This window comes from Hypanus sabinus, chromosome 9 (genome assembly GCF_030144855.1).
Source record: "Hypanus sabinus isolate sHypSab1 chromosome 9, sHypSab1.hap1, whole genome shotgun sequence".
Taxonomy (NCBI): domain Eukaryota; kingdom Metazoa; phylum Chordata; class Chondrichthyes; order Myliobatiformes; family Dasyatidae; genus Hypanus; species Hypanus sabinus.
In genome coordinates this window covers 142,853,701-142,877,013 of record NC_082714.1, presented here as the reverse complement: position 1 = coordinate 142,877,013, position 23,313 = coordinate 142,853,701, and the positions used below count along the sequence as shown (strand labels likewise).

At 40.1% G+C, this 23,313-nt stretch overlaps 1 protein-coding gene across 7 annotated transcripts in view; it reads right to left on the bottom strand.

Annotated features, from left to right (window-relative positions):
• LOC132399867 (band 4.1-like protein 1) overlaps positions 1–20,691 on the bottom strand; it is a 290,816-nt gene extending 270,125 nt beyond the window's left edge. For 3 of the 7 annotated variants that reach the window (XM_059980730.1, XM_059980729.1, XM_059980726.1), the window contains exon 1: positions 20,453–20,687. The gene's annotated coding sequence lies outside the window, so the exon portion shown is untranslated. Of the gene's footprint in view, positions 1–20,452 lie in introns of all 7 variants that reach the window. The other 4 variants (XM_059980728.1, XM_059980721.1, XM_059980718.1 and 1 more) reach the window with 4 other exon arrangements.
• Between the last annotated feature and the right edge of the window lie 2,622 nt (positions 20,692–23,313).

Here is a 23,313-nt window from a genome sequence, read left to right as displayed (position 1 = left end):
GTCAATTTACCTCCAGTTACCAAAGGAATGACTAAATACATCCAGATACCAAAAGAATGATATAAATATATTTAAAGTACCCTATTTGCACAAATGTCCATTAATCAGTACTAAAGTTTGGACTTCCTCGAGAGATGAAGGATCACAGCCAACGAATTTGTCCCAAAAACATATATCAGACATAAAATGTAGTTTTCAAAATGATCACTATAATGTATCAATTGAAAACTTCACATTTTATAGTTTATGCTATGAAGTCAAAGGAACTACAGGGGTCTCAAGCTCACTGTTAAGCCCACACTGAGTAATAAGTTTTCAGATGAAATAACAATTATTAAGGAATTACTTGTCAAGACCAGGTATTCCCAACCTTTTTTTAAAAAAATACCATAGGCCAATAGCATTAAGGAATCTGTGGACCCCAGGTTGGAACCCCCCGATTGGACAGAAGGAAAAGAACCTTAACTGAGCAGGATCCTACATCAGTTGCCTAAGTCTAACCACTGAGTGACCAGGGTCAGAAGTGTGTTCACTCAAGGAAAAATACAGCTCCAATCCATGGCCAACCAATTAAATTTTCTGTGCCATATCATGAAAAACGAATGGTAGTTCTAGAACTACATTACAGCGATGTAGAAAACAAAGGACAGAGATGGTAATAAATATGGTGGAGAAAAATAAAATGATATGCAACTTGGCATGCTTGCAGACAGAAAATAGATGTTCTGAAGGTTGGCCAGACTAATCTGTGATTAAAGAGCCAACAGAGGCAATCACATGAAGTGCATAAAGTGCATCAAATTGAAAGCAGTAAACTGTGTCAGCTGCTGAAGTTGTGGATGGGAGGAAAACAAAAAGATTAAAAGAGTAGCTATTTCCTCACAGCCACTTGCACAGATGCCAAGGGAAGAGATAATAGAGACCGTTTCCAGCCTTAAGGCCCAGATCATATTCAACTAACTTCAAATTAGGCATATCCTATTTTCCACATCAGAACTAAAACAAGCCTGAGGTCCTCTGAGGTCCATGAAGGAGGATAGAGAAAGTGCTTTAAGAACACCACTAAATTACCTTAAGAACATAACATCCTGAAACCCATAGGAGTCCCTCGCCTAAGGCTATCCTAAATAGTAGAGAACCTCATAGTAAGGCACTCAGGACCTCATCTATGTTCAACACACAAAACCAATGAAAGAATTCAGCAGGCCAGGAAGCTTCAATGTAGGGAACTGGAGAGATATTTATCTTGAGGGTGCCAAATGCCAACACCAATTGCTGTCTGGCCCACTTAGCTCCTCCAGTGCTTTGTGTGTTGGCTACAGAGTATCTGTAGCGTCTTGAGTCTCTGTGTGGTCAGACAGCAAGCTCCACATGCAAACTGGGAAAGCAGCGCACAGCATTCAAATCAACCTGCCCAGTCAAGTTCCACGGGTGCAGGAAATTCAGCCTCTGCTGCTGTCATCCTGGAATACATAGAAATACAGTGAAGCAAACCCTCAACCAAGGACTAGTCCAAAGAATGAAATGCAGGTGATGCATTTAACGGTGACAGCATGCTGCGGGCGCTGGAAATGGCAGACATGATTTGTTGATCATCTATTATTCTCAGAATACCTTCTTGAGAATTCCCAGCAATTTGTTTGATTCCAGACTTCCAATCTAGTGATACTTGGCTCTTGCTAGACTCTGTACCTGTTCCTTTGTAGCTGTTGTTTTGCAAAGTGTCACATCTTTTTAAAAAAATCATTTATTGACTTTCAGATTCAAGGCAAAGCAAACTGGGATCAATGGGGAAAGCTGAGAAGTGCCTGCTCTTCGATGTTTATTGATGTCAAAATAAGTTAAGCTATGCTGAATTCTACTTACAATATAATAGGCTAACCATCACCAGCCCTCCAAGTTACCATTTATTCAATATACTGTACTGCTCTGCTTGCATACTAAATGTGTTTTTAATACAAAACAAAATTTGGCATTTCAACATCAGAGATGTACTCTGAATCTTTAAATACACAAACAGAATGTGACTGCAGCCTTGTTCAATAGCAATTTTAGCTTCTCTTAAACTTGGAATGGTTTGCCTTACTTAGCTTTGGGAAAAATTTTGATGAAAAAAAGGAGTAATTATACTTTTTGTTTGTGACAAGTAATTCCAATAAAAAGGCTTTTAAACCTTGATTGTATCTTGAAATAGATGCCTTTACATGTTACCAAATACTTGATGTATGCTTGCTCCTCCTCATGCAACTTTTGCCAAATTTAAATTCTGCCTGGAAGGGAAAGGAAATGATCTACAATTACACAGATCCAGAGATCCAGCTTTGCAATTCAAATTCTACAGCCATCAATAGTTCAGCCATTGTGCAAATATCAAACAAAGATGCCTGTCAAATATTAACATTTCATTTCAATGTTTCTGAGTTGTGGTGTCTCTGATCAGAATAGTCAGTGAACCCAACCCTTACTGACATTACTTGTGGTTTATCATTTTCTACAATGCCAACATGCTTCCATTAAAAACATGAGATAAATATAAACAAAGTCCAAAGCCAAAGTACATTTATTATCAAAGTATGTATACTATATACAACCTTGAGCGTCATCTCCTTATGGGCAGCCACAAAACAAAGAAACCCAATACAGCACCAAAAGAAAAGATTACCAAACATGAAATGCGCAGCAAAAGAAAACCAAAAGCAAGCAAATAATTGACATTCACAAGAGTGAGTCCACAGCCACAAAGCTGGTCATCACTGTAGCCGATTCAAAAGCCCTTTAGTTGCAGGCCACAGCCTCAGCTCAGTGCAAAGACGAGTAGGCCTCACAGAGCAGCGGGCTGAACACCATCGTGTCCCGTCCCTCGCCTCCAGCGTTGACACCCTGACCTTTTCAATATGACCCAGTGCTCAATTTGGGAGTAAATAAAATATCATGGAAAATCTCTACAATGATGTGCCCTTCATTGCAAGGTCAGATTCAAGTTAGATTTCCATTCCTTATTTGAAAACATGCATCGATGCAGGCACAGCTAAAATAGGCTCACACAAATATTAACAGTTCAGAAACTTAATTAAAATGGAAACTTAACACCACAATTTCAGGTCTATTGCTTTAATAGATCTATGTTATTTTGATTAACACAACCAGCTAGTTCACATTTTGGAACAATATTCACATATGTATTCCAAGGCTTACACCTGCTGTGTGTGCTACAAACATTAAAACGAGCTGTGACAGGTACAGCTATTTTCCTTCTACTGCATTCTCAATGGTCTGTCCAGCACTTGATTCAAGCACCTGTTAAATGCTATGACTAAAAACAAAACAAAAAAAAGCCTTGATATTTGAAGTGGCAACTTGATATTGAATAGCACAAACCCAATTTTTTTTATTCCAATGCAACCTACTCTCAAGGGTGCTTGCTAACACTTTGTAAAGATCTGGGAAGGTACTTCACTGCAGCTTGACTTTCAAAGACAACAAGCTGAAAGAACCATTGTTTTACTCCTTTCCCACAAAAGTGGTCCAGGTATGTACCTGTTGTGATCATTATACCTTCAGTTGGGCTGTCTTTGTTCTAAACCACAGAATCTGTAGTTCATCAGGTCCTTTAATCCTTCTTAACTAAGTTTACTTCCCATTCAAAGTCCTCATAGTTTCAAAACGTAACCCCATCTTACACATGACTCATTGTTTTTATGCCTTTGAAAATCAGAATTTCAGTCTGGTAGCAAGTTCAACAAAGATAACACCATAAAATGGTATCTTACATGGCCATGGTAAGAGTGATCTATCCCTCCACATCAGAATCAGATTTAATATCACCAGCTTAAGTCGTAAAATTTACAGGAACAGTACAATGAAATACATCACAAGTAAATATTGAGAAAAATAAATGAGTTGCATTATGTGTATATATATATATATATATATATATGTCTATTAAATAGTTAAAATAAATAGTACAAAATAACAAATAATAGTGAGGCAGTGTTCATAGGTTCAATGTCCATTTAGAAATTGGATGGCAGAGGGACAAAACTGTTCCTGAATCGCTGAGTGTGTCTCTTCAGGCTTCTGTACATCCTTTCCGACAGTAACAACGAGAAGAGGGCATGTCCTGGGTGGTGGGGATCCTTAATGATGGACACCACCTGCCTAAGGCACCACTCCTTGAAGATGTCTTGGACACTACAGAGGCTGGTACCCATGTTAGAGCTAACTAATTTTACAAGTTTCTGCAGCTGACATTGATCTTCAGCAGTAGCCCCATCCCAGCCATACCAGAAGGTGATACAGCCAGTCAGAATGCCCTCCACAGTATATTTGTAGAGTTTTGAGAGTTTTATTTAACAAATCAAATCTCTTCAAACTTCTAATGAAATATCGCCACTGTTTTGTCTTCTTTATAGCTGCATTACATCTAGCTCATCTCAACATATCTGGGAACTTTTTACATGTCTAGTCACACCTTCTGCTTCCAACATACATTTAATGCTGTTCAGATGGGTGGGAATGCTCTTGCAGTTCCACTTCTGCATCCCAAACATAGTCAAATGCCAACAGAGGCACCAATCCCTAAAAGCTTTAAAGAATCCACTGTTGGACTTTTCTCATTGTTCTTCTCGTCTACTGGGTCAGCATGTACACCCACACTACCCCTTCCCCACTGCTCCCCACCAATCATTCATAACATCTAATTCTACACCATGACCTCCTCTTGACTCTTCTACATTGGCATACAACACTAAAGCAACCAAAATTTCTGATTGATTCTGGTATGGCTGAAACAACATATCTGATCAGTTATTAATTTTATCCATTTGCCTTGCAAATATCCAAAACTAAATGAGGCTGTTGGTAACCTTAATGCTATATCTGACATCCAGTTTGAGCCACACATGCTCAGTATCACCAAGGTCAATGCAGCATCACTCAACTCAAATCTTGCCAGAGCTCAAGTGCTGTCAAAATCTATATCCACAATTTTATTACATCCTGGCTTGCTAATTTTGACAATTCAGATTCACCCCAATTCAGCTAAGGGAAGGCTTTATACTTGTGTTCTTTCACTTGCCAAATGACTTGCTTTCCTTTCCCCCTTACACCTGTGCTTGAAGATTCCCAGTGGCTCAAAATTAAGTTCTTAGCTTGCCTTATCCTCCAATCCTTAAGTTCTCTTCCACTGCCACAATCCTCTTCAAAATCTGCTCCCGGGAAATCCTCATCTTTGTTTAACTTAAAAAGCCTACATTTTTGACCATACCTTTGGTTATCTGCCCCCATCATCTCTTTTGGTGGTTCAGTGGAAATTATGGTAATGATTCTGAAGTACCAATAACTTCTAAGTTTTATGGCTCTTGGATTTACTGAGTACACCCAGAAGAAAACAAATCTCAGAGTTGTATGATACTTTGATAATAAATTTACTTTGAACTGAATTTTGAAGAAACATAATACAATCAATGGAAGACCACAACCAATAGGGTGGTTAAACAAACCATGTGCAAAAGACAACAAATGGGCAGGGGGGGGGGGGGGGAGATAAATAATAAATTTAAAAAGCAATTAGTTTAAAGAACTTGAGATAAATAGTCCTTGGAAGTGAGCCCATAGGCTGTAGGAACAGTTCAATGATGGGGCAAGTGAAGTTATCTCATTTGGTTTAAGAGCTTAATAGTTCATGGGTAATAACTGTTCCTGAGCCTGGTGGTGTGAGTCCTTATGCTTCTGCACCTTCTTGTGGTTGTGGGAATCCCTGACAATGGATGCTGCTTTCCTGTGACAACACTCCGTGTAGATGTGGGGAGGGCTTTACCTGTGATGGACAGAGCCATAGCCAATATCCATTACTATTTGAAGGATTTTCCATTCAAGGGCATTGGTGTTTCCATACCAGGCCGTGACGAAACCTGTCAATATTCTCTCCACTGCACATCTGCAGAAGTTTGTCAAAGGTTGGATGTCATGCTAATTCTCTGCAGACTTCTAACGAAGAAGGGACACTGTTGTGTTTTCTTCATCATTGTATTTATGTGCTAAACCCTGGATAGAACTACTGAAATGATAACATTGAGGAATTCTGACCCTCACCACCTCTGACCCCCTAATGAGGACTGACTCATGGTCCTCCAGTTTCCACCTACTGAAGTCAATAATCAGCTTCTTGGTGCTGTTGACATTGAGCGATTGTCATTGTGGCACCACTCAGCCAAACTTTCAATCTACCTGCTATATACTAATTCGTCGCCACCTATTATTTGGCCAATGGCAGTATCGTCGTCAGCAGACTTAAATATTGCACTGGAGTTGTGCTTAGCCTCAGAGTCATAAGTATACAGTGAATAGAACAGGGGGCTAAGCACACAGCCTTGTGGAGCACCTGTGCTGAAGGAAATGGTGGAGGAGATGTTATTGCCAACTTGAACTGATCTGGGTCTGCAAGTGAGTCAAATGAGGATCCATTGCACAAGGAGGTACTGAGGCCAAAGTCTTGAAGATTATTGATTAGCTTTGAGGGGATGATGGCACTGAATGCCGAGATGTAATCGATAAAGAACATCCTGATGTATGCATCTTTGCTATCCAGCTTTTCCAGGGTTGGATGAAAAGCCAATGAAATAACATTTGCTGCTGACTTTTTGTGCTGGCAAGCAAGTTGGAGCAAATCCAATTTGCTTCTCGGGCAGGAGTTGATATGTTTAATCACCAACCTCTCAAAGCACTGCATCATAGTGCATGCAGGTACTACCAGATGGTAGTCATTGAGACAGGTTACCCTATTCTTCTTGGACATTGACATAATTAAAGCCTACTTGAAGCAGGTAGGTACCTCAGATTGTAAAGCAAGAGGTTAAAGATCTCATGTTCAGGCAGGTATCCCATCTGGGCCGGATGCTTTCCATAGGTTTACCCTGCTGATGGATGCTCACACGTCAGCCTCAGAGACTGAAATCGCAGGATCATCAAGGGGCTGTGGGAGTTTGTGATACTTCCTCCATGTTTTGACAATCAAAGTGAGCATAGAAGGCCTTGAACTCATTTGGGATTGAAGCCTTGCTGTCACCTTGGTTTCACTTTGTAGGAGGCAATAGCATTTAAGCCCTGCCACAACTGTTTAGCATCCTTCAGTGACACAACTTTGGTCTGGAATTTCCTCTTTCCACATGAGATCATACTTCAACCTCTTGTATTTAATTTGGTGGCCAGGACCGACTACCACTGATCTGGCCCACAGCAGGTTTGGGATCTCATGGTTCATCCAAGGCTTTTGTTTGTAGAAGACTCTGAATGATTTTGTGGGGACAATTGTTTTTATAAAGTCCATAACAACTGTGGAGTATTCATTTGGATTCTCTAATGAGTCCTTGAACAAGCCCAGTTCACCAAATTGAAGCTTTTCTGTAGCTGCTCCTCTGCCTCCTGCGACCACCTCTTTATTCTCCTCATCTCTGGAGCCTTGCTCTTTAGCTTCCGCCTGTAAACAGGTAGGACAGCTAAGTGATCGGGTTTCCCAAAATGTGGTCTAGGTGTCAAATCTTAAATCTTAAACCTCAGTCTCTGCTCCAAAAGAAGAAACTGATCTTACTTCAACTTTCCTCAAAGTATACTTTTGTAGCACTGAGATTTTCTCTGTGGTATAAGCATATCTTTCCTGTAGTTCTCAGCACTCAAGTTGTGGTCTATTTTGATAACATAACCTCCTAACCCTTATATTCTTTGCCTCAGCTAATGAAGGAAAGCATCTCTGATAACTCTATTGATCACATGATTAATCTTTCCAACTACAGAGGAAGGATCTGTGAGCATGCAATTCAAGGTCCTCCTGTTCTTGCACACTCTTCTATGTCTTCCCATTGTACATTCTTACCACGTTGTGCCACTCCAAAGACATTACTTCTCCAGCTTAAATTCTATTTCATGACTTTTCTGTCCAACCAACCAGACCATTTATAATTTTTCTATCATCTAAACTTTTCACCAATCAGTCACACACAAACAATTTCTGGATCATTCGCAAAACTTTTTGTTATACTGATGCACCATCAATAACTCTCAGAGACTGGAAGTGAACGATAGGCTTTTATTAGCAGCAGAAAGAGAGCACGACATCTCGGAGACTGAGGGAGGAGCAGTGCCTCCAATCGCCTTTATACAGGGGTCTGTGGGAGGAGCCACGGGAGCAGTCAGCAGAGGGGCATGTCCGGACAGGTATACATAGTTTACCACACATACTCTCTACATCAAAGTCTAAAATAATTAATATACATTGCAGAAAGCTGGGGACAGAGCCCCACACCCTGGGAAGCCACACTGATAATACTGTTCCAAGCTCAAATACACACACCAACCATTAGCCTTTTGCTTCCTGATAACAAATTATCATTCGATCAACCTGAAAAATCCATGTAAACTATATCAACAACAACTATATCAGGAAGAAGGGTCTCGGCCCGAAACGTCGAGAGCGCTTCTCCCTATACATGCTGTCTGGCCTGCTGTATTCCACCAGCATTTTGTGTGTGTTGTTCGAATATCCAGCATCTGCAGATTTCCTCGTGTTTAAATTATATCAAACACAGTTTCCTTATCACCTTCTCTTACCTCTGAAGTTAGTCAGGCGTGACCATCCCTGAGCAAATACATGTCTGACCCTCACAGTTGATTCCAATGATGTATTGACCAAAGTACCACTGGACTGTAATTAATTGGTGTATTCCTTCCTGTGCTATTCAATAACGGTGCATTATAAGTCCTCCAGTCCTCTTGCAGTGAGAATTTTAAAGTCTAGTGCTTCCACAGTTGGAATTCCCAATCTTTTTGATGCCATGGACCCCTACCATTAACTGAGGTATCAGTGGACCCCCAAGTTGGGAACCCCTGCTCCACAGTCCCCTCTCTTTTTCATTTGATGATATATTTCATCAGGCCGAGCAATCTATCTCTTGAAAGATGATAAATCAGTTTCTTACTATTTTAATACATTTATCCTAACCAAGTTTTTCACCTGACTTCCCCCCCCCCCCACCATTAGTATCACTTCTTTCACTAATGGAAAGATTTACAAATTTCCATTCCAAATATCATCTCTATCTAGCACTTTAACACACAGGTTACCATCTGAGCCCCAATCTTTCCTTGTCTATTTTCTAGTGCCTCATGCATTTGTAAAAGATCTTTGGACTTTCTTTGACTAGCCAATATTTTCCATGCCTACTTTTTTGATTTCCTAATTTCACTGCATAAGACATGGAGTTAGCGAACTGAAATCACGTCTAGTGAAAAAAAGTCTGAAATTGCTTTTAAAATATTTTTGCAGCCCTCCATGCGCAACAGGAAAACTAATTTTGGATTTTGTTAATGAATTAACAGTCACTGCTCAGATAACATGAAAGGCTCCAAAGTACACTGTCTGGTTGATGATCATTAGATAACCGACTATATTTACACTCATTTCCTTTCTTTATCACCGATGTGCATCCACAGATTTATAAAGCATGCAAACACATTGTTACAGTAGTTTGCAGCAGACGTTAATAGAGTCAACACTTAGCCCAACACATTTGATGGCACATTTGTCAAGTGGCCTACTAGATTTTTTAAAAAGAATTTTGTGAAAGTATGAAAACTGTTAACAGACAGCACACAGACTTTCCTTAAGCAAACTTGCTCCTAGCTATAAGAATCATTGACAACTTCTTCTGTCACTTAGCAGATAAAAAAAAAACTTGAGGAACTTTGGTTCTGTTCTTATACCCAATGTACTGCTAAGTAAAACACCAAATTATGACTGCATAGTTATAAGGTCACAGAGAGATACAGTACAGAGTCAGCCCTTTGGCCCACCAAGCTTACACTGACCAATAACCATCCACTTATACACGAATCCCATTATACTTCCCCCCCCCCCCCATCCATTTCCATGTACAATTATTCCTCGGTCATAATCAGGTTCTCCAGAACTTACATAACTTAATTAATTATTTTTTTCTAAAATCTTCATAGGAGTGAATATTATTTCTCAGTTATCTTCCCAAATACCCAAGTGCACTGACAACAAAATTGCAGAGTCAAATACACATAACCGGTAAATGAATAAAAGACACCATAGGGAAAGCAGTCTTCCACAAGCCTGCCCAAGTAGAAACAGAGATATAAAATGTCCTCAGCAAATAGTGCAAAATATTTGAAGCCAATGTTTATAAAAAGCACAGTACTTGAGGTAATTTTTCAAACAGATGAAGTAACAAACAGAAAAATCAATATGGAAGATTATGTATTGCCATTTGTTAAATGGTTTGTCACAGAAACCAATTGCTATTTTAACTAAATGGATGCAAACAGGTTAAATTAACATTGGAAGTAAAGGTATCCAACTAAAATTGGCTCAAATGCCAAAATTATGGTGCTGAATATTTTTATTAAGGAGTCTTGGATAAATTTCTGTAACAGAGATCATTCCCAATGAAAATGTAAATCAGGGCAATATATTTGAAGGGTATCTATGCAAAGTTAGTCAATTAGCAAGACGTGCCTTTCTCAGGCATCTTCAAGTGCTTCCAGCAATTGCCACCAAGCTATTTGAAATTTTCCTGTTTTCAGAAATACCTATTCGTGAAAACGCCAGTAGAAAAAAAATCCCTGTCCATCATCACAGCCAACATCGTAAATAAAGCGTGCTGCAATCTTGGCCTTTGATACAGGATCATTACTTTGAAAGATTACCCACACTTTCCTCCATTCAAAAATTCTACCCTACTTATTTGTTCATTGAGTATTTTCAATGTCAGACTTATTTTAGTTACAGAGACAGCACAGTAACTGGCCCTTTTGGTCCAATGAGCCCAAGCCACCCAATTACATCCATGTGACCAACTAATCTAATAACCCATACGCCTTTGGAACGTGGGAGGAAACCAGAGCACCCAGAGAACGTACAAAGTCCTCACAGAGAGCGGCAGGAAATGAACCCAAATCGCTTGCGCTGTAACTGCTATCCTACCAATTTACTGTATATCTTTTAACTAGGCTATTTAAGAGATAAACAGTCCATGACTTTTGGATCACAATCTTTGGAAATTTCTCAATATATTTAGTTCAATGGATTGACATTATCATTCATGTCAGATCTAATTGCTATCATATTCAGTACTCAGATAACAACATGAAAGTGGGGCATTGCCCAAAATGTTTTTTTTTAAATAAGTTAAAATTTCAACTGTCAGACTTGATGCTTCAGATTGCCAACACTGCAGTTCAAGAATAAGGAACAGGTGGTGGCAAGACTTGTTATGCTTTTGCAGGATAAATTCTAACCACTTCCAGGAGGGTACTGCAGGGATTATTGCCCTGAGGGATGGTGCAATTCATTTCAACTGTCCTTGTAAATTAATAGTGTTCACTGCAGACCACAAAATTTTGCCCCTTCACTGTGTGGAGTTACTTGGGGCGAACAAAATCATGGCATTATTAAGGGTTCTTCTGGTCTGAAAACAGTCTTTCATTTGGGTGTCCTAGTCAGGGAGTAGGACATCTTTATTATTACATGGGGCAGCTAGTCTCCTACTTAAATGCCAGGCCATTGGCAATCCTCATTTTCCTCCCCATTGTGGCTTCCTGACCCTCCTGCACTGACTAGTAGCCATCAAACTGACAATGCTGACATTTGCCTCAGCCATGTCCCAACCTGGCTAGCCATCAAAGATGGAGCATGCCAAGGCCTGATGGGTAGGGCAGGTTGTTACTGCCTAGGCAGGATTCCTCCCAGCAGTTCCTCCAAGTTACCACTGGGATAGTTACCAGAAGTAAGTTTTAACTTCTTTTAAATAATAGGAAATCTCAGAGATCATCACAGACTACAAAATCCAACCCAACTACTGCATATCCTGGCACATACATGACTATTGTTGGTTAGGTGTTTGAGCTGGGAACAAAGCATTCCATAATTAACTCAAAATACAAAGCTGATTAGCCATTTAAACTCCAGACACAAATCATCATTGTTCTATCTCACCACCTCTCAGCAAACTACCTGACCAGAAAAATTTGCAAGCTGAGCATAACAGACACTCTAACATTTAACCAAGGCAGAAAATTGAATTGGGCATCCCATTATTTTTCTGGCTAGTGGTCAATCCAAGCACGTTCTAAGCAATTTAGGTCTTGTTTAGAGGAGACAGGGTCTGCTTATTAAAACAAATGCTCTTCTTCGGCCACAGAGCTGCAGAAAGCCTGAACTCTAACGGGAAGCACTCTGGCTCACTCAGATAGCTTGTCACTGTCAATCTGATCCCTACAGATTGAAGTGCTTTCTTTCACATGGCAGTCTCACTGCTCCTATCAAAACTGTTTTATCTGATAATGAGGGAGCAGAAACCTCTAGAACATCCAAATGCAGGTACCTGATCATCAGCTTTCCTACTGAATAAGTACTGTCTGCTAAAAAAATAAATTATGAAGACACAGAAATTTAAGCAATGGGTATCAAATTAAAACAAAAGGTAATTAAACCTCATTTAATTAATAATTCATTTATTCTGACTGACATAGCATAGTCAAATTAGAGCTATGAAAATTCTTAATATGATAAATCAGACTTTGCTACAACCAGTTTTATTAAGAAATATGCAAAATGCTAGGTACACATTCATTCTGTAGAAAAACTAAAATTGATACATCATGCAACCCTTTCTAATTCAAAAAATCAGAGGTTAAGATGAAGTGTTTCTAAACACTCTTAATGAAGGAACACTTGAGCACCTGGGTCCAACCACATGGAGACTATTGTTAACTATATAATCCAGATATTTGGTCAGGAGGGAGAGGCAGCCTCATGGGAGTGTTAAGGAGGGGCTGACAGTGAGGCTGGGAGATGAACTGCAGCCTGTTTATTGGGTGGTGTAGAATATTGGGTAGAATATGCCTTCGTCTACAGCTCTACTTGATAGTCAGTTTATTTTAACAACTCACCTGCAGCCCATCTTGTCACAATGCCAGTGGGACATGGAGTCCTAGTTTTTATGAAGCATCTCTGGTACTTTCTTCCTCAGGGCCATCAGTGAAAGAAATTAGGGCTTAGATATAGCTGATAAACTCCATTTTTCCCCTCAAATGCTTTTATTAACAAAACAATGGAGAGCGCTCCAGCTGATTTCAGACCAAAATTCAAAAGGTGCTTAGAAAATTGTGGAATACCGTGCGCCCTCCCCCTCCAAATAAAAACACTAGAATCTGTATCACTGGCAAAAGCAAGAGATACAGCACATCATGAACACAGGAAATTCAAAATGACACACACAAAATGCTCGAGGAACTCAACAGGTCAGGAAGCATCTATGGAGAGGAATAAATAATCAATGTTTTGGTCCGAGACCATTCATCAGGACAGTTTTTTTTAAAAAAAGAATACCATCGAAACAGCTCAGCCTGAACCATTGACTGATTATTTCTCTCCATAAATGCTGCCTGATCTGCTCTGTTCATCCAGCATTTTGTGTGTTAAGCTGTATCACTAGACTTCTAGGTCTTTGTTATGGTAAAATGCTTAAGTTAGTTACTCACAATCAATGTCCAAAGTATAATGCTATTTGTAAAACTAGTTGAGTGAATATTCTATTCAAATATCGTCTAAATATTTTACTAGGGCAGAATCACAGAAACACAGTAAAGAACTTAAGGAATTACTCACAAGTCTGTTTGTTTTAGTTGCAAGCATTTATTTCTCAAAAGTAAATAAACTCCACACACACAATGAAACAGCTATTTTAGGTTGTGCAATGCTTAGCACTTTGCTCTCTTGTCTGAGAGCAAAACCTAAACTTGACTGTAATTGTGACAGCTTCAGATCATTTAAACTTCATCTAGATCATTAAGCCATTACCATCCCTCTCTAACACTCTTTTGCATGTTTCAACTATACAGCTTTCTAGTATGAAATACACCGATCATTTTCCCCCAGACACTCAACAAATTGTGTCAGTATAGGAATTGACTATGCAGTGCTTTATGCCAGAGCACGTTAATCGCATACTACGGAGCCTCCAGTATGATGGCATGTTTCACTAAAAACATTTTCAGGATGGTTAAAACCATTTAGGGTGTTAAAGTAATTTAGTACCAAAGTGATACAAGTTTATTGGTGGAATTACAGGGCTCAGGATTTGGGCAGCTGAATATAGTCTGGCAAAATCAGAAGAGGTCGGAAATGGAGTGTGGGTTTTTCAGAAAGGTTGTAAAACCAGAAAAGGGAGGAGAGATTCAAAGATGCAAATGGAAAGATAGGAATTCTAAATAAAAGTATTGTTTCACCAGTATCCATGGTAGATCTGCCTGAACAAGGGGTTAAGTGGGTACATGGGCAACAGAGGTTTAAATGTCTATCTACACAGTAGAAGAGACTAGTCGGTAGGGCGTTGTAAGGGTCAGGATTGGGAGGCAACAAAAGGCACAGTTGATCCCACGTAAGTAAGAAGAGGTGGGCTACGTGACGGGATGTACATTTGATCTGAAGCCATCTCAGGCTACATATGTTTATGAACACGCTTGTTCAGTCGTAAACTTTAAATGGTGGGAGATAGAAATGTCAGTTAGATAATACTTCAGTCATAAACGTATATTGGAGAATATTTCTCCTCATCTAGCACTGTCTACCAGACAAGCCAACTGATAATTTAATATCTTGACAATACAAGAGAAAATTTCAGCCAGTATACTGAAAAAATTAATGTCCATTGGAAGAAAGCAGTGGACTTTACAACAAACATATGTAAGTGTTTCCAATAAAGATGAGTTATTCCATTCAGGGAGGATTCAACACATTTTAGAGCATCAGACCTTAAAATAGAGCTCCACACACCTGAAAACAATTTAAAAAGACCAAGAGTTAATGGTAAATTATACTATATTATTATAGATGTTGAGTGCTTCACACAGCAATTTACTTTTATCTGTATTCAAACCTTTCAGTGCCAAAAACTAAAACTCACCATCAGAAGGATGTATTACTTGTGACATCAGAGCATCCAAAGTTGCCTACTGCACAATGAGACAAAAATATTCTTCAAATAATCCTGAAGGAATGAATCTATGATAATGGAGTGCTTCTTCAGCATTCCAATCAGCCCAGTATTGTGTCCTGAATGTTGAATGAATCAGTGAGCTTTTAACTAGGGTCTGATATAGTTTCAACTGGGGCTGGGCAGCTGCCAGTCTTTACAAGTGCCAACATAAATGAAGAAATACCCCAAGATATCAGTAGGGTAACCAAATTTACCAGTTGACCACAAGATAGAATAACTTCAAACATCTTTGTTTTCCAAAACGCCAATAATCTTAGATTGGATACTCATTAATGTGCCTCAAATTTTTCACACAGCCTGCCAATTCTAGTCTCTGCAGCACTCATCTATTGCAATGGCAAGTCAATCACTACTGTCGACCTCTTTCCAGTAATGTTTTATGCTCATGTTCACATGCCTGCAAAAAAAATTATCCAAACAATTGTGAAAACAAATGGAGTGAACAATTCTAGAGACTATTCATTCCCTCATTACTTCAATCGCCTTCTTCAATCATCCATTTGCTTTGTTCTGCTCATGGTCTCCTAAGATGCAACAACACTGAAGTGCATAGAGAAGAGAATTGTATAGCGCCAGAACATGCCTTTGGCACATGGTGCTATGCTAATTAAAATAACCTAACTAATCCCTTCTACCAACATCCACATTCCTCCATTCTCTGATCATTCAAATACCTATACCTAAACATCTCCATCATCCTTGCCTCCTCAAGGAACAAGTTCCAGGCCCAGGTAATACTCTGGTTGGTACATCAGTTAGCAGCAAATAACTGAGCAAATGTTTTGAATGGGGGTTGTTCATTTTTTTTTATGTACATGGGAGGAGGCATTGGTGGTTGATGATCATGTTGCCATTTCTTTTGTGCAGGGATGTGTTTGGTATTTTTCTTGAATGATTTCCATGCTTTTCTTTGTTTTGTGGCTATCTGGAGAAGATAAATCTCAGATTGGTATAGGGCATACAAAATTCGATAATAAGTGAACCTTGGAACCTTTTTTGAAAAGTACAAGCATTCACACAAAGCATTGACCAGAAGTTTTTGAAGCAAGATTAAATTAAATAATCAAATTATTTTTGGTCAGGCATACTGGTGATATACAATACGACTATCATGCATTCTCATGTTATTTTATTTTTAAATTAAGCTTCTATTAATTGTAACTACTTGGAGACAAGCTGATATCAGACTGGGAGCATTCTGTGACATATTTGAAAACATACCAGACACAACTTCAAATAGATCTCACAATGAAAGCACAGAATATAATTGACCATAAATGCTAATGGTAGGAAAAGAACTTCTCCATTTGTCCTCAGATGCAGGCTTCGAGAATCAGGTGTTTTTACAACATGGTCAAAAGGACTGCTATCTGCCCCACCCCGATAATAAAAGTAATTCTTCAACTCCAGAAGTTTGTAAACCTATCATGCAGGCAAAATTGTGCTAAGCATTAATGAAGGTGACTTCCATTACCACATTGTCAATTCTACTGCATCACATTTTTGTGCAGAGAAACACAATGACAGCAACACCAGTTAAATTGTGATAACAACTACACAAAATGACAATGGACACTGTCAACAGCAATGATATATACTGTCTCCACTACTCTCGAGCTACAGATTTCTACCTCTCTCACTCAATTCAGATACAGCACCTTGAAAAAGTATTCAGCCCCCCCCCACCAAAAATATTTTTTTTACATTTTACTGTCTCACTTTCTAAATTTAAAATATATTGAAGTAGGATTTTTGAGCTAATCTACGAAGCATTGTGCAGTCATGTCAAATCAAAAGAAAAATCTCCAAAGCCTGTCAACATTTTACTAAAAATTAAAAAACAAATTTGTGAGGCTGAAGTAGTATTCATCCCCTTTGTTGTTACAACACTAACTTTCCTCAGGTACAATATATAGTATTACCTTACCAGCTCACCCAATTTGATGAATGTAGAAAATTGAAGGAACACTAGTTTTCATAAGTAACTACCCCCCCTCTCTGTAAAGTCCAACAGTAGGGTAGATTTTCAAACAGACTAAACCAAAGTGAAGACAGAAGTGCATTCGAGGCAAGTCAGGGAAATGATAATAGAGAAGCACAAATCCGGGGAAGGGTACAAGACCATCTCAAAGGCATTGAATATCCCTCAAAGTTCAGTGCAGTCCATCACGAAAAAGTGAAAAAATTTATGAAACCACAACCACACTGCCCAGCTAAGGCCACTTTAAACTTAGTCGCTGGTGAAGAAGAGAGGCTACAGTGATGCCATCAATCAATTTGAGTGAGCTGCACAAGTCAGTGACCACAGCTGGAGATGGAGTTCATGGCTCCACAATCTCTAAGGCCTTGTACAAGTTCAGTATTTATGGAAGAGTGACAAGGAAGAAGCCCTGGCAAAAAAAAAACATATCATTGTCCATAAAGATTTTGCAAAGTGTTACCTAGAAGATGCTGTAAAGATGTGGAAGAAGGTCTAGTGGTCAGATGAGACTAAGACGGTACTTTTTGGCCTCAACACTAAGCGGTATGAGTGATGTAAATCTAATACTGCACAGCAGCTAGGTAACAACATTCCTACTGTAAAGTATGGTGGAGGTAGCATCAGGCTTGGATTGATAGGAAGATGAATGCTGCTAAATACAGAGAGATAAAAATCTGCTTGCCTCTGCCAGAAAGTTTAATCTGGGGAGGAAGTTTGTCTTTCAGCAGGACAACGACCTGCTGGGAGCAACCATGGAGTGGCTTCAAATGAAGAAAAATGGATGTCCTTGAGTGGCCCAGTCAGATTCCTGACCTTAACCTAATCAAACATCTCCAGCAAGACCTCAAGATTGCTGTCGACCACCACTCCCCAAGTAACCTGGAATGACTTGAGCAGGTTTGCAAAGAGGAATGGATAAATCTTACTCCAGCACATTGTGCAAAGCTAACAGAGACTTATCCAAAAAGACTACTGGTTGTAATATCTCTGAGAGGTGGTTCAACTAAGTACTGGGCAAAGGGGGATGAATACTTCTGCACTGCTGACATATCAGTTTTTGAATTATTAAGTTTTTCATGTTTTACAACATCCTGTTTTGAGCTTTACTGTCAAAAAAAGGAGTATGTTAATCACAAATAAAAAATTCTCAGTTAAATTGATCAAAATTCCTGATTGTAATATTAATTTATGTGAACAAAGAGTTGGTGGCTGAATATTTTAACATACCCAGAAATTTATATTCATTCCATTATGAAGAAAAATGGTTAATTTATGAAAAACAGATGCTTGAAAGATCTGATTCATGTAGAGTCATATGATGCACAACTCAACACAATCATGGTCAATTGACTTATTGTAAAAATATTCTCAGTTTCTAAATAGACATAAACTGTGCTATTCAAACTAATTCGAAAGTAATACATGCAATTACAGCACTATGCTGCTTAAATGGTCTTAAGGAGACATGGTATTATAGCTGCACACACACAATGCTGGAGGAACTCAGCAGTTCAAGCAGCGTCTATGGAAATGAATAAGCAGTCAATATTTCAGGCCAAGAGTCCTGATGAAGAATCTTGGAGCCAAAGGACGATGATTTATTTAATTCCATAGGTGCTGTCTGACCTGCTGAGTTCCCCCAGCATTTTATGTGTGTTGCTTTGGATTCCCATCAATGGCAGAATCTCTGTGTTTACAGTATTTATAGAAAATTATACAATTCTATCACATTCATAGTCACTGCTTATCACACTTTAGAACGAAGTGTGACATCCTCAACATCTAATTCCTTTCTTAGAGACTACAGTATCCCTGCAAGGCAGTAGCCCGTCTGCGTATAGCAAGATCCCATAATCAGCTTTGGGGCGGTTACTTAAACACTTGAGAAGCTTAATATGGATGGAGGTAATGTTGTTTGCGGTTTAGCAATTTGCTGCCGGTAAATCTCGTACAGTACTTCAAACTAAACTCGCACTCTGTGTTTAAATGACAGTACCTCCTACAATGCAGCAGTCTTTCAGTACCGCACTGAAGTGCCAGCCTAAACTGCTGCACTCAAATCCCAGTGGGAAATTTTATAGAAATAACCTCCTGACTCCAGTGACAGCAACGATACCAACTGAGCCTCGCTCAATATGCGCCATTTTATTGAAAAAAAAGCTTCAATTAAACACCAATTACAAATAATATGGCCCATAAGTATAACATTTCTTGCCCAAAGCACAGCACACAGCTTTGACGTACTAATTACGCGGCTGTGTGCCATTAACACACGGTTTATTTTAGCATTTCCATTTCATATATACCTCGGTACTAAATCATATTTTGCATTTACTTTTCCTCATTTCCTACCCACCTATGCAAAATACCATCTCTTATCTTTCTCCACCTTAGTCCCTCTTTCAGTGTTATGGAGAAATGTAGTTTCGTTTTTCTTTCAGGTATATAAAGGTAAATCGCGACGTATCAATGTTTCACACAGTCCCTGGGAGTCCTTTAGTTGCCATTTTCCCCCCCACTAACAATGTAACTATGCAGACAGCACGTCAGAGCAGAGCAGACGGTGCTCCCCGCTGCTGACCGAGGATCTGAAATAAAAGAATGCTCCCAGAATGTCGGCGAACGACTTTAAATTAGCAAATAACCACCCGATTAAAGGCTACGCGTGTGAGGTTGCAGCTTTAAGGTGTTGACTCCTGTAAGCGTTCGGTTTTGATCAACGCACTGGGGAAAGCTGCTTAAAATGAATACTTTACTAGGTGGAGATTTCTTTGTTGTTTTTTTCCTCCCTCTCTCGCTCTCTCTCTACGCTGAGGATCTAGCTGCACTTCAAAAGAGTCTGTCGTTTCTGTCTGCACGACCGAAGGTTCCAACACCAACAGTCACACCCATACCAAGTCTGGACCGAGTGGGTGAGCGGGAATCCACAATGAACAGAAACCACTGTAGGGGGGAAAGTGCTAAAGCAGATCATTTTACACCGATTACAACACTCCAGAACAGAGCTCCAATCGGGCCAGATCTCATGATTACACTGTCGGCTTTTACCGCCTAGTTCGATCCAGAGCCTGTGGGAATGGGTTCGATAGAAATAGCGATAGCTGTCGATTCCACCAACCACTACAGAGTGACTGTCGAGGGGGGTACCGGGTGGCTAGTTCTCCAGCTCCGAGCTTTGCAAGTTGCCCCAAACTCTCTGCAATTGATAAATAAGCAAACGAGAACCCCATCAGAATTAAACGGCCATTAGCTCGCTCTATTACGTATGGGTGGTGGTGAGAAGCAATGCTAAAAAAGAACCCAGGTCAAAACGGTATCTTATAGCGATTTTACAACTGGGATCATTGCCAGGCGACTGACAAGATTCTGAAGGCCACGCAGTTTCACTCAGTACCTGAGGTGTCAAGAGGGTTGTCAGGTTTGCTGCGCGGGCGATGGTCATGAGGAACACGTTGTGATCGAGGAGTCGCTACCCTTGCGTTGACAGCTCCAGTCCAGAACTGTGAGGCGTTGGTACAGAAACGCTCAATGCGAGGTCTGAGGCAAACTGCGCGATTCGCCTGCTACACACCACGTATTAAAACCGCTCGCCTGCCTCCAGCCCGGCCCAATGAGATCGCGTCGCCTCCAGCTTTAATCCCACAATTCTTTCACAGCAATGCAACAAATTCCATACTGCAGGAGGGAGAGACAGAGGGAGAAAAAATACTGCAATTGCTATTAACTTCCGCCACGTGATGAACCACAGCAAAGTTATTGTTTTGTAATCTCGTTAAAGAGCTCTCAGGGAAAAAAAATGGGATGTTTGGAAATTATAGATTACCCGGCAAGCAGATGGTGTGACCGCTTGGGGAGAGAATGCGGACACAAAGAGTCTTTCATGCAGGAATCTTTCTATAAACATTGGGAATAGCATCCGTTAGGATTGTAAATAATCCTAATCGCACGTTATGGACTGCTGCATCTGAGCAGCAATTTGAGATGAACCCCAGTTTAAAGATTTGTTAGGCAATTTATTGCTGAATGTGCTTGCACAGTGATTTTTATTGTATTGGATTCCTGAAATACATAATACCTCGGGTGAAGTTCAAAGTTACTTTTTATTTTTGTTGCAGAATTGCTTTTAGACTCCTAAAACAAAACATAAATGAGCGTTATGAAGGCCACTCCAAAAACACAATTTACACCAGGTTTTCTCTGTCCAGGTTAAATTGTTTTTAATTGATAGTTGTAATGAACGCACGGATGACATGCCAACAAATTTAAGGAATATTGTAGTTTGCAAGATGCTCCAGATTGTATTGGAAGCTTCAGTGCTTTGTATAGAACGTTTAATATATCTAACGTCCCTGAAATATAAAGTCATTGATACCATTCAGTTGAATTGTGATCGTCAGAGCTGACTTAACGGTGTCTTTACATTCAGCCTCACTCGTAAGGATGTGGAGAATTTTTTTTAGCGTCTCAGGGCAGAAATTCAGATTCATGATTCCGGGCGGTTGGAAACCAGAACAACGTCCAGTTATAGCTTCCCGATGGTAGTTCTGCAGTCAGGAGGTCAACAATTCAGTCGAGGCCAGCAAATAATCTATGTTAAGCAAGTAACTCAGAAAAGCTCCAATGTATAGAAAGTGGCCATGGTTAAAAGTTTGCCGGGAGATTTGTCACACTGACAATGTCTTTGTCCTTTAGGGGGTGCATGGACAATAGCAAAGATGAAGTTGCTGAAAACTTTTAATCGGGATCCTGCGGTTAGTGGCAAGGTGGTGGGGCACGTCGGCGTGACCTTAAAGAAAGTGATCCCCGCGAAGGGGAATTTCCTGTCACCGCTGTTGCTGACCGGCGGCAGATCAAAGGGACTGAAGCGAATCTGCGGACGCTGGAGGAACTCGCCAGATCTAGCAGTATTTCTGGTGAAGCCTAACCTGCAGGGCACTCCATTGATGCAGCCTGAGGCTCTCGCCGACCCAGTGTCGTGACGTCATCGGGATGACAGCAGCCAATGTCAATGAAGGGTTCTCGGACACAGCAAATAAGGAAGAAGGAAGCAGGAGAAACTCTGCAGATGCTGGAGATACGAGCTGCACACACGAGGAAGAGCGAAGCACAATTTTGAACCACTTTTCTTGGAGAAATGACTCAATTTGAAACATCCATATTTGAGATAAACCCTGAAATATTAAGTAAGCCTTATAAAAATGAAATATTTCATGCTTCAAGTTCCAGTGTATTGCCATTCAACCATACACATATATACCGCCACAAACAAACTAACATTCCTCTGGACCAAGGTGCACACCACAGTACATACAGTATAACTCACATACAGTAACATTAGCACAAATAAATTAACAAACTGTGGTGAACTACATATACCTGTCTGGACACGCCCCCCCCCCCCCCCCGCTGACTGCGCCTGTGGCTCCTCCCACAGACCCCGGTATAAAGGCGATTGGGGACACCGCCCCGGCCTCAGTCTCCAGGATGTAGTGTGGTGGTTAATTGCTGTTTATTCTTTCTTCCAGCCAATAAAAGCCTATATCTCGCCTCACGTCTCAGAGAATTATTGATGGTGCATCACAAACAATAAGGTGCATTTACTACGTATGTTAAAAAGTGAACAGTACAATACTACTGGTGATTCATAGGTGAGACCTGGGTGGTGGAAGGGAGCTCCATAGTCTTAATGCCCGGGGAAGAAGCTGTTCCCATCTTAACAGTTCTTGTCCTAATGCTACGGTAACTCCTGCCCAATGTGTGTGTGTGTGTGTGTGTGTGTGTGTGTGTCAGTGGGGGGGATGTGGGTTCAGTGAGATTGCTGGACAGGTGGGAGGGATCATTGACAATGCTAAGGTTCCCGTGTACGCAGTGCTCCAGATAAATTAGGGGTTGCCAAACATGGATCCAAGGATAATGGTAGGGGTCCATGACATTAAAAGGGTTGGGAACACCTGGGATAAATGTCTCTGATGGGTGGAACAGATATTTCAGTGACCCCCCTCCCCCCGTGTAATATTTACCCAAGGGAATTCACATGGGACAGATAATAAAATCTATGTGCACTTCAAGAAAAATGCATCATATATTTGGGGATTTAACAGTGAGAATAGTTCATAAATATTCCAACTTACTGCAGCATTGGTTATTATTATTATTATTTGAAGGGTTAGTGAAAACTTTGTTTAGTCGTTAATGATTTTGTACCATCAGGCACTGAGTCGATAAAAATAAGCTTTGAGACATAACAAATGTTAT